Source organism: Rattus rattus, chromosome 5 (genome assembly GCF_011064425.1).
Source record: "Rattus rattus isolate New Zealand chromosome 5, Rrattus_CSIRO_v1, whole genome shotgun sequence".
In the NCBI taxonomy this organism is placed as follows: Eukaryota; Metazoa; Chordata; class Mammalia; order Rodentia; family Muridae; genus Rattus; species Rattus rattus.
Window position 1 is genome coordinate 137,704,104 of NC_046158.1, and position 11,691 is coordinate 137,715,794.

General features: G+C 47.8%; 1 long non-coding RNA gene and 3 other non-coding genes across 4 annotated transcripts; all 4 read right to left on the minus strand.

Moving 5' to 3' along the window:
- Positions 1 to 2,310: 2,310 nt before the first annotated feature.
- On the minus strand, positions 2,311 to 2,440 carry LOC116902511. Its single transcript, XR_004388120.1, has one exon. It is a non-coding gene; the product is annotated as a small nucleolar RNA SNORA71 (small nucleolar RNA).
- Positions 2,441 to 2,825: 385 nt separating this feature from the next.
- On the minus strand, positions 2,826 to 7,330 carry LOC116902236. The gene is made up of 4 exons (XR_004388054.1): positions 7,269 to 7,330; positions 6,350 to 6,945; positions 5,055 to 5,193; positions 2,826 to 2,865 (listed from the first exon to the last, which is right to left on the minus strand). It is a non-coding gene; the product is annotated as an uncharacterized LOC116902236 (long non-coding RNA).
- On the minus strand, positions 4,104 to 4,233 carry LOC116902514. The gene has a single exon (XR_004388123.1). It is a non-coding gene; the product is annotated as a small nucleolar RNA SNORA71 (small nucleolar RNA).
- On the minus strand, positions 5,656 to 5,787 carry LOC116902509. The gene has a single exon (XR_004388119.1). It is a non-coding gene; the product is annotated as a small nucleolar RNA SNORA71 (small nucleolar RNA).
- Positions 7,331 to 11,691: the final 4,361 nt, after the last annotated feature.

Genomic DNA, 11,691 nt, shown 5'->3' on the forward strand with positions numbered 1-11,691 from the left:
ATACACTCATAACACTACTCAGGGCCATTCAAGACCACCCGGATCTGGGTCATCCTTCTCAGTCTCCACCTTGATTCTCTTCCCTTTCTTCCTCTCCCTTTCCTTCTAAAACTTTGTTCCCGCCTCCCTTCCTTCTCATCCAATGACAGGCCTCGTTTTATGCGTCTACCTTCACCTGCATAAGGACATCAGCATACAGGACATAGTGCCAGAATTAGGTAGACTCCTCAATCAAAGGCCTAAGCTTTAAAATATTACTAAGTCTCTTGTGTCAGTTTTACTACTGACAGGTCAGAGACAGTCCTGCTGTAAGTACCAATGTTAACTTTCTTCCCAATCAACAGTGGAACGAGCTCCATTCCCTTCCATGATCATTCAAGACTTTTATCAAATTTGTATAGTATAGTAACCAATGCTAGTGGGAATGCCCAAAAACTAAATGTAAGTTACTGTCAACCCCAGCCTTGTCTAAGTGTCCACCACAAGGCCCAGTAACATTAGAAGTTAAGATAAAAATTTTATATAAAAATTCAACATTCCTAGACCCTTCATTAGCTCAAATAACAGATATTCAGGATGCTTATAAGCCATTGCAAAAGCAATGTCACGTGATCAAATCTTAGCTAATACCTTCTCAGGATGGAAAAGACCACGCCACTCAAATAGAGTAACTCAAATTTTTTCTCTAAAATAAATTAGCTTTTGTGTTCCTACAACCCCAGAGTATGGGGTTAACTGTCCACACCTATATAACCTGCTAACAAGACTTAAACCCTCTTCACAGGCCTGGAGAGACGGCTTATCACTTAAAGATGAGCTGTTCTTGCAGAGGTCAGTTCAGTACCCAGCATTCATGTCAGGAGGCTCAAGCCCATCTCTAACTCCCCGTCCCGTGATCCTCTAGTCTGAACTGTAGACCTCCCTACACGGACTGACTCAGTTTAAAAAGCAAAATTTAGAATTCTCAAACAAGAAAAATGTGTAACTTTTAAAATTTTATCATCTACCTGTTTGTGTTCTGGGAATTAAACTCAGCAAGCACGCTTACCCACTAAGACTTCCACAGTCCTTCATGTCTTAAATAAAAAGTCCTAGTTACAAACCCATCAGTTATCACACCCTTTCTTTGCCAGTTTCTCTTTTGCCCTATTGGTATCCAAGCTACTCAAGGGAGTTTCCTCTCTTCCTCCCACCTGGCATCCCACCCAGTGGGAGCACTTGTGTTCCTTAAGGGCCTCTGAGGCCAGTCTGCAGAGCATACCCTCATTCCCATGGCAACAACTCCCACCTGTCTACAGTAATCTGTCCTGTCAGCAAGATGCTCTGAATTCTGCATCTCAGTCCCTTTGCCCAATCACTTCCGTAGTTTTTAGCAGTGAGACTTCACTTCCTAGAACTGACACCCCAGCCTTCCTTACTGACAGACACCTTCCCCAAGTCCTGACCTTGACTTCAGCAATCTCTCAACATTCACAACCCTAAATGCACATAGGTTACCAGCACCAGCCCTCACAGTTCACTTCCAACACCCTGAAGCCCAAGCCTCAGGGGGCATTAAGGACAGGAAGGGCACAAGGAGTGACAGGAACTGGCCTTCCTTTTCCACAGCCAGCCCTAAGTTCATGAACTAACACGGATTTCAAAGGCAGACTGAATTAACCTATGGGGTTTATTGCACAGCCATTATGAAAGTAACAGAAGTTGGCAACAAGTTCTAGCCACTAGTCATTCCAGACACTAATGTCACAGGGACATTAGAGGTGTTGTATGCTGAAGTCTCCCACGCCTGAGGCAATGACTAAGCACAGTAAAAAGCTGTTTCATGATGCTGAAGAGGCAGGGTCCAGTGTCACTTTGAGTGTGGTTTTGTTGTCCACTCCTGGCCCTCTGGTGTCCACAATCATCTAGAAAATGAGAAAGAGAGAGAACATGAGGCTTTAGATCTCCACCCATAGCATCACATAGCTTCTGGCACCGTTAGCTAATTGGAAGCTGGTAACAGGTCAGAGGTAGACAGGCTCAGGAGACCAGAGTCCCTGTCAGCCAAGTTTATTCTTCTCCTGACTGCATGTGGGAACACGATAGCCTTCCACCAAACAGGCTTCTGCAGGCCTCTCGTCTGCAGCCATGGAAGGAGAGTATGACTGAGGCTCATGAGATATTTGCAAAATTGATCCAGAATAAAACCCCTCAAGGCAGAGGCTGGCTTCTGTCTCCCTTACAGAAGCCTCTGAGGACACTGGCCAGCACTCATAGAGGACACTCAGTGAGCCAGGTATCAGCAGCCAAGACCAATAGGCTGAGAAAATTTGTTCGAAAGCACCAGGGTTTGGTAAGGACAGGAGACCTTCCAAACACGGGGAAAAGGCTTTCCGTATCCTCTCCCTGCAGTATCAATGACCAGGGCACGGGCAGCCCACAATCACTTTCGAATACAGGGGCAGACAGGAAGCCACAATGGATAGGCGGACAGCTTAGCAAAGGGCCAAGCTGGGATAAGTGACCAGAACAGTGACCATATCTACAGCTTCTGACAGAAGTAGCTTCCAACTCTCCAAGCTTCTCCAACACGAGCCATGATCACCTTACACATGCCAAGCGACGGTGTAGTGCTGCTTCAGTGGCCTTTTACTAAGGCAATCCATGAAACGGACAAGTTTGGGGGTACTTCTGAGGACTCACTAATCGACACGTCCCTGCTGGCCTGGGTGGGGAAGCAGCCTCTGCTTTTCCTTATGACTGTGGCCTTTGCCGGACCACAGCAGCTCTCTCTCTCGTGAGGCGTCTGGATTCATACCTTCAAGGGCCCTGTTCCAGCCTCTTCAACGACTGTTGAGCACACGTGGCAGAGATCAACTGACAGTCCTGCAGAGACAAGCCACACTCAGGACCCCATAGACAACCAAGACTTCAAGAGGAACCAAGACACAACTATCAGTTGGGGGTGGGTGGGACAAAAGGTAGCTGCAACACCTTCTTCCTGGAACCCTTTCTCCTTCAGGCTGGGCACTCAACTCAAGACCACACCCTCGGCACACCCCAGTCCCCCACTTCCATTTTTTTTTTCCTTCTGACTGCTCCCATCCTCCGAAGGTGAAGGCTATGAGTCTTGATGGGTTTATTTATTACATTGTAGCTTCTGATAATGTTGGCTTTTCTGCTTTTGTTAAGTTTTGTGAAGAAGCAGTCTGGATATGTGTGGAGGCTTGAATGAGAATGACCCCACCCATAGGCTCATATATCTGAAGACTTGGTCCCTAGTTGATAGAACTGCTTGGGACGATTAGGAAGTGTGGGAGGAGGGGTCATGGGGGTGGGGTAGGAGAGCTTTGAGGTTTCAAAAGCTAACTGGGATCAGTTAGCTCTCTGCCTGGTGGTTGTATTAAGATGCGAGCTCTCAGCTACTGCTCCAACATAGCCATGCCTGAAGCCATACTGGCAATGAATAGACTCACCCTCTGAAACTCTCAAGCTCCCAATAAACTCTTCGTGGGCACTAGGCACACACATGGTATACACACATGGTACACATACATACATACATACATACATACATACATACATACATACATACATACACACATACATACACACACACACACACACACACACGAAATAAAAAATGTCAGACTGCATTTTGGTCTGCAAGCCGTGCATTTTAAAGAAGGCTCCAAAGGCCAGACAATCGGCAGCATGGATGGTCAAGACCAGTGGTTCACAGTGCTGCAAATACATACATCAGGCCGTGAGGGACCACAAGGCTAGGAAGTGAGCTGCGCTTCTGTACCAGGGAGCTCCTTCTCTCAGCACAGGCTTAAGGACTCTGTTACACGCCCTACCTCACCATCACCCCCCGACCCCCGCACACAGCTCTACTCGCTCCAGCCCCGTATTTCCTCCTGTCATCTCCCCTCTGTTCCTATATGAAAACTTAAGGAACCTGTCTAGAGGCCCTTTGGAAACCTGTGCTGACCTATCACCTCACAACATGCAAATACCCCAAGTCTCTGGAAACAGAACACCAAGTTGCAAAGTCCCAGCACTGACTTGAGGAGCGTCCAGAAAGCACTACACTTTTATAAGGCTGCAGAGAAAGGCACCAGTGTAGGAAAGCTCTAGGATCTGAAGGGGTCAGGACAGACGCCCCGAACTCAGAACACGTCTTTCAGCATCATTTCCCTGCACTACCAATGACCGGGGCACAGGCAGCCAGGATCACTTTCGGATGCAGGGGCAGAAAAAGACAAAAGGAGACTTAGGAAAGACAGGAGACGATGCCAGGGCCAGGGCCGGATGCAAGCCACGGTGAACATGTGGATCCCGTGGCTAACATCAACTGCACAGAACCACACCAATCTCCAAGAATCAGGGAGAGTCAGTCCTGAAAACCTGTCTTAGCTTTGGTTTTCCAAGCCAGGAAATGGAGGTTCAAAATAGGTAAGACTGCTTAGGGTAGAATCTGGGGACTAGCTAGGTATCAGCTGGTCACTTGATGGGAGCTCAAGGGTGAGCCCCTGCTTTCCGGTGTGTGCACTTCTGTCCCCAGTTGGGGGGAGGGTGGGGAGGGATGGGTTCTGCTGTGATGCTGAGGGAAGGTACCTCAGGAAGCCAGTGCAGACGCTCCAGACCACCCTACCTTTCTCTTGTCGTCCAGCTATGAATATTCCTTCTACTGCTAACAAGTCACTGCTACCCAACACAATGACAAAGATAAAGGCCGGAGGAAAATGGTGTTATATAGAGGTTATCTCTAATGCCTACATCCACCCCTTGCCCTTACAACTCGCTAACACTGGAAAAGCCTCACACTTACCCCTAGCAGGTATCTGAAGGTGTCATGTATGACCTAGGTCTCCCAGGGAAGTGGGAGGATCCACACACCACTCCCTACTCATCCTCACCTCCCCCTAAGTGCCACCAGAAGAGCAGAGAAAACTACACCAACTCCAGGGACTCAAAGGCTGGGGCTCCGGACTGGACAGAGTCATCCTTACAATCTTTCAAACACTGATCCCTTGACCAGGCCTCTGAACAGTGGCGAGCACGTGACTTACCTGCTATGGCCTCCTGAGCAGCCAGTCTGTTCTGGAGGAGGAACCAGAGCTCTCTGGAGACAGGTCTGATGATCTGCTGTGCTGGCTGCTCAAAGGCGCGTCAGGACATGGCACTCTGGGTGTGCCGTCTCTCCTGGCACTGGTATGTAAGAATAGCACAGACACATCAGTTACTCTGTGCTGTCAGGCCCTCATTCTTGCCTGTTGTCACAGGGTGGAGAGAAACACCCTTCCCGAGTGGCTACCCAAGGCAAGGATCGAAAGTAAGCACAAGAGAAGAATTCAAGGAGGGAACACAGCATGTCTGCTCCCTCCTGGGCCTCCCTGTCAGGGTGTTTACTCAGTTTACACGTGACAATGCCGTACAGTGACTGTCCCTTTGCCGGTCATTTGTTCAATCAAAACCCCGACTCTTGGCTAATGGAACACAGCAAACAGCATGCTAGAAGTCAAGCAACGCAACATTTTCTACAGGTTCTCAAGCGTCCTAAAGAGGTGACAACTGGGTGTGGAGGCCGAGAAAGCTTCTGAAGGAAGCAGCCAACGTCTGAGCTCCATACCACGGCTTCACAGAAGAGCCAGAAGGACAGGCAGCGGGCGATGTGGGAAAGCACCAGGGTTTGGCAAGGATAAGTGTGGGTCCTCCAAACACGGGGAAAGGCTTTCCGCATCCTCTCCCTGCAGTATCAATGACCAGGGCACCGGCAGCCCACAATCACTTTCGAATACAGGGGCAAAGAGCAGAGGGCAAGAGGAGAGGGAAGGCTATGGCCAATGGGCTGGGTAATGGTTAAATTGGTGAAAGAGACAGACAGACAGGCAACAGACAGATAGCCAACAGAGGAAGGGAGCTGCTCCGAACTGAGCAAGAGTTGTTCCTGAAGGAGAGCTCAGAAGACTGGCTGGAAGGAGGTGACAATTCTAGTGAGCGCTAGACCTGCAGTAGCCCCAGCACTTGCTGTCACGTCTTAGGTAAACACAACCAGCCTAGCCAGCAGAGCTGAGGGTGACAGACCTCTTATGTCACAGAGGGAGGAACTGGTAGTCCCATTTTTCAGAGGTGGAAACCAAGAACCAGAAAAGGCCCGGAAGTGAGCAGAGAGCAGTGACTGAGATCTGGAGGCTGTGTATGACCCCCAAATCCTCCCAGTTTCTTTCCATTCTACTCTCAACCCCCCAAAGTAAAGCAGAGGGGCACAGAAGGGACGGGCGGGAACATACGACACAAGAGACATAGATCCCAAGTGGGTACAGCAAGAAGCAGGCACACCTCAAAGCCCCCAGCCTTACCTTACCTTCACATATGTAACTGAAGAAATTGCACCCCAGATCCCAGGGTACAATCCTCACTCAGGAGCACCGTAGTCTTGTCAGTCTAGTGGGTTGGAGCCAACTTTATGGCCACTGTAGATCCAAGCTATTATTTCTGCAAAAAATTAGCCCAGGTGAGCTTACCTGGGAAGCACACAATACCAGACACAGAAGCTGCCAGGCAGCAAACCACGTGGCATGGACCCCACCCCGACCCCCTTTCCTCTGTAATCTGTAAGGGGCTCCCATTATGCAACATGGACCCGAACTGTGCCTAGTCTTGCTCTTGGGTACTTCTGGCTCCTACTGGGCTTCTCGCTGCCCAGTGGCTTCATCAGCTTTTCTCAAACCACAACTCCACACCACCCCTCTGCTGGTGCCATGGGAAGACCATTTAGAGGCACCCGGGTTTCCCCTTGCTCCGGAACAGCAGCACTTACCCAGGCATCCTCTCCCTGGGGACAGTGGGCACCCACCACTTGGCTGAAGGGAGTAGCTGGGCTCCAGCCGCTGCAGAAGCTGTAATCTGTCGACCCAAGGAGCTTCCATCGGTCTGCAGAAGGGCCGCGCGGTCTCCAGCCTGGCAGGACAAGGGAAGAGGATGCAGTGCAAAGCAGGCAGGGGGACCCCGACGCTGCACCCAGGGACCTGAGAGTGTCCTGAACTTAAACCCTGGTCAACGGATTCACCTTGGAAAGATGCTAAGAACAGAACATAGGTCGTAAATAACGACACGGGATTTTTTGTAGGCGAAAGACACGGCTTTGGGGCTCTAGAAACTCAGGAGGCGAAAAGCACACTACTTGAGGCCCTCCTCTCGACCCAGACCAGCTACCCACCGACGGCCCGCAGCCCTGTTTCCCTGGTGGCGGGAACGGCGTCCTTGCACCCCGCTGCACTCACCTTGGCGCCCTGCACTGGGGGGTCGAGCAGACAGCCCGGGAACACGCGGGATGTCAATAGATGGCACTGACCGGAGAGGAAACATCCACGCCACAGGAAACTTCTCACGAAGGGCGCCGGCGGAAGTACTAATGATAAAGCGCCCGGCAGCCTAGAGCAGCATCTCCGAGCTGCGGGCCCTCCATCGCCCCCTGGAGGAGAGGAGACTAACAACTGTTTGAACGTATTAAGTTTTAACAATGATAGGTTTTAGGAGGAAACTTTACCTCATTTGCTGTATTTTTCCCCCCTTCTGTTTGTTCTGAAGCTTATCTATCTTTTTTTTCTTTTTTTCGGAGCTGGGGACCGAACCCAGGGCCTTGCGCTTGCTAGGCAAGCGCTCTACCACTGAACTAAATCCCCAACCCCGAAGCATATCTATCTTATTAGCTACTGATTCCATAGTACCTGGCTCAGTGATACCACAAAGGAACAAATGATGACTATGCTTCTTTAAATACCACCATACGAGCTCAGTAACGGCTTGAGGCTAGCATGGAAAAGGGATGAGCCTTACAGATGACGTGGACAAAGAATTAATGCTCTAGGGGTTGGGGATTTAGCTCAGTGGTAGAGCGCTTTTTGCCTAGGAAGTGCAAGGCCCTGGGTTTGGTCCCCAGCTCCGAAAAAAAGAACCAAAAAAAAAAAAAAAAAAAAAAAAAAAAAAAAAAAAAGAATGAATGCTCTACTAAACGTCTACCTAACGATCACAGGGCAGATAATGATTGATTCCCTTAACCAGAAAAGTCCTGATCCAATTAACAGAGATGACAGACGGATGTCCAAGAAGGAGCTCAAGTGTGTCCGTCTTCGCACTCGCAAACTCTGCCTGGATCCTGGATCCTGTGGCTCTTGGCCCTATGTACCGCAACTAGGCCCTTGGGTCTGAATTAGGAACCCCACTGAAAGAGTCCAGAGGCTGACTAGGTCAGGAGAAAACGGAACTCCAGATTTGTCCCGAGCAACCTTGAAGGAAATGGGAGTCCTAGATGGTTAGTGGATCCCATATTCCAGATGCCCTAGGGTTCTGAGATTACACATTGTGTGTCTCTGTGATAGGAGAAACTGTGGGGTGTTGTTCCTGGGATACACCCACCCCCAAGTGCATGCACCACCACTGCCTCAGAGTGTTAAGATTTATTTATTTAATTATGAAGCTTGCCAGAAGAGGGCATCAGATCCCATGTGATTGCTGGGAGTTGAACTCGGGACCTCTGGAAGAGCTGACAGTGCTCTTAACCCCTAAGAGTGACTAAAAGATAAAAGATAGTCTGGGTTGGAGAGATGGCTCAGTGATCAAAAGCAACTGCAGAGGACCTGAGTTCAATTCCCAGTACTCATACAGAGCGCCTAGTGTAACTCCAGTTCTAGGTGATATGATGCCCTCTTCTGTGTATATTGTGTATATGTGGTACACACAGTATTTCAGGCAAAACACTCATAGGCATAGCATTAAAAAATGTAGAAAATGTAAAAAAATGTGCAAAAGGTACAAATAATTCTAATGATGTACTTTTATGAATTCAATACTGTAACAAAATATTATGTAGCATCGTCATGGTTAATACTGAGAGGATCCAGAATCACCTAGAAGATGATAGGCTAGGAACAGCTGCAAGGGACACCTAGATTAAGTTAGGCTGTGGGCAGGTCTGTGAAAGGAATGATCTAGATTACATTAAATGAGATGAGAAAGCTCACCTTAACAGAGTGTGCTCAGCACCATTTTGTGGTCTGGGGTCTTGAGCTGAACAAACAGGGGAGAGTTAGCTGAGCAGTAGCAACCATTATTCTATGTGTCCCAGCTCTGACTGCAGTGCGACCAGCTACCTCAACCAGAATGTCCCTCCCATGATGAACTGTACCCTCAAACTGTGAGCTAGAATAGCTTCCTTCCTATTAAGCGGGCTTTTGTCAGCGTATTTTACAGAGCAGTGAGAAAATCGACTGATGTATCATACTGTATTTTTTTTTCTTTTTTTTTTCTCTTTTCTTTTTTTTCGGAGCTGTTCTTTCTGAATACTGGAGGTTAAATCAGTACTAAATGCTTCCCTCCTGCTAGGTGATTGCTTGGTCGCTAAGCCCAAAGCCTAGCCCTCTTTTAAAATTTAAATTTGAGGGGTTGGAGAGAGAGTTCAGCAGTTAAGAGTTCTGATTCCTCTTCCAGAGGAGTCAACTTCTAGTACCCACATGGCAACTCACGACTGTCTAACTCCAGTTCCCAGGGACTGGACACTCTCACACAGACATACAGGCAGGCAAAACACCAAGGCGCATCAAATAAAAATAAATAAATAAAATTTAATTTTGATTTAATTAAATTAAGCAGGCTGGCCTGGAAGACGCCATGCGGCGGTTGGGGAGGGGGTAGGTGGAACTTTAGTGAGCAGGTCAGCTTCCTGGAGGTGATCCACCATTTTGCAGAGCTGAATGGATGTACCTCAGAGAGGCACAGCCCCCTGGCTGTTTGTTCCTGGGTTGTTCTTGCTGCTTCTGTTTGTCACTGCTATATTCTTTCTGTATCTGGCATGGTGTGGAGAGTCGTGAATAGACCCTCCCTGCCTATAATCTGGTGTGACGGCTTCATGGGAGTATGAGGCCAGATCTTTTAACTTCAGGCTCCATTTTAGAGAACCTGACCTGAGTTTGAACTCAGGTAAATCTAAGAGGCTGGTACCTAGCATTAGTTTTCAAGTTGCCTCCCCACCCCAACAAAACCCGAGCATAGCCCCAGTCTATAGGTTAATCCCCAACAAGGTCAGCATCTCCAGGTTACACCCTCACCAAGACCAGAGTCTCCAGGTAATTTCCCCAACACACCTGCACCCCCAGGTTACAAGCCCACCCCCTGCCTAATGATCACTAATGCAGAGGGGAGCAGAAATTAAGTTTACGATATGACTCCCAACACCAGTCAATCACATTAAAGGCTATAGTAGCTCTCCAATCAGATGCTTACACACTCAACCCCTACTTGCTGCTTACTGTAAAGCCTTGCCCCGATAGACGTTCGGGGCTCCCACTACCACCGAAACTGTCCTGTGTGACATGGTGTGCTGGAGGGGTGGCCCAAGCTAGCTGGGATAGAATAAAGACCTTGCTGTGGGTTGCATCAGATTGGCTCCTGTCTGTTGTTGTTGTTTTTTGTTTGTTTGTTTGTTTTTTCTTTTTGAGGGTCACTAACATTTCCCTGGCACTGCAGGAGACAGGCCACTCTATTAGTCAATTTTTCTGTAGATCAATAGGAAGATGAACTTTCATAGAATACTGCTATTTACATGAAAGAATGATTTTTCAGAATACCTGGCTTGGTTTAAATAGTTTTAGGAAGTCAAGGTAGTTGATAGTAAGATTCAGGAGACGGTTTAGGCTGTTTTGCCGGCAAGATTAAGAATAAAGATAGAAGGGTAGAAGTGTGCCCCTCTTTGTAGAGTAGTGGGGCTGTACAGGTTAGGAAAGGATACGGTGAGCTTTCATGCAGTGCTGGCACCTAGTTGTACTTGCAAAAAAGAAGTTTGGCACAGGTTAGCAATCAAAGAAACATTCACTCTAGGTTGTGTCTGAGTTCCTTGATCCTGAGACCTGAAGGATATGGCCACAGGTTTTGGTGTGCACCATCAAAAGGCAGGGTTATAAACAAAGAGTAAATGAATAGAAAGTTGGCAATTAGCCAGTTTAGCTAAATAAGGTTTCAAAGAAATAAAATAAGATAATTGGTTTGTTTCTTGGTAAATACAAACTGCCCTCTGCTAGTGAAAACCTAACTACTACAGATTTGGCTTTGATGGAACTTTTGTTAATAAGTGACCAAAGAATTATTGCCTTGAGGTTAGGACGAGTTTATGGAAAGATAGATCAGAAATGCTCAGTTAGGCGTGGGTTTCAAAAGAAGAATATGTAACCAGTAACTCTCATCCATGTAAAGATTTTAATCTGTTTTGAAGAATATGTTTTTGTGGTGGTTGTTTTCGGAGACCACGATGTAACTTGTGGGTATGAGATAATCTCTTCTTGAGATTTATTTATTTTATATATATTAGTACACTGTCTTCAGACACACCAGAAAAAGAGTTTCCGATCCCATTACGAATGGTCATGAGCTGCCATGTGGTTTCTGGGAATTAAACTCAGGACCTCTGGGAGAGCAGTCAGTGCTCTTAAATGCTGAGCCATCTCTCCAGCCTGTGAGCTTTTTCCTTATGTAGACAATTTTTGTCTTAGGTGGTATGAAAAGGCTAAGAGAAAAAATAAAGTTGTTGGAGCCTTGCTTCATCCACTGTGCGCGCGCGTCTGTCTGTCTGTCTGTCTCTCTGTCTCTGTCTCTCTCTCTGTATGTGTGTGTGTGCCTGTGTGTGTGTGTGTGTGTGTGTGTGTGTGTGTGTGT